We start from the raw sequence: 201 nt of genomic DNA on the forward strand, positions 1-201 counted from the left end.
AGAAGGTCAAAATCCTAGAACACTTACAACATATCCTTTCCAAACTTACATTTAAACTAAGTTATATTCTCCACTTATTTTGGTATAATCAATTTTGGGTTTCAAAACTAGAACTCTTTGAGAGCAATTCTTCAGAGACTTGTAAATACTATTCACCTTATAAGAAACATCTATTCAGAGAAGTAATAACCATCCTTTTTC

At 29.9% G+C, this 201-nt stretch overlaps 1 protein-coding gene across 1 annotated transcript in view; it reads right to left on the reverse strand.

Moving 5' to 3' along the window:
• LOC119589329 (hepatoma-derived growth factor-related protein 2-like) overlaps positions 1–201 on the reverse strand; it is a 32,491-nt gene that overhangs the window by 16,426 nt on the left and 15,864 nt on the right. The window lies entirely within an intron of this gene.

This window comes from Penaeus monodon, chromosome 25, assembly GCF_015228065.2.
Source record: "Penaeus monodon isolate SGIC_2016 chromosome 25, NSTDA_Pmon_1, whole genome shotgun sequence".
Classification (NCBI taxonomy): domain Eukaryota; kingdom Metazoa; phylum Arthropoda; class Malacostraca; order Decapoda; family Penaeidae; genus Penaeus; species Penaeus monodon.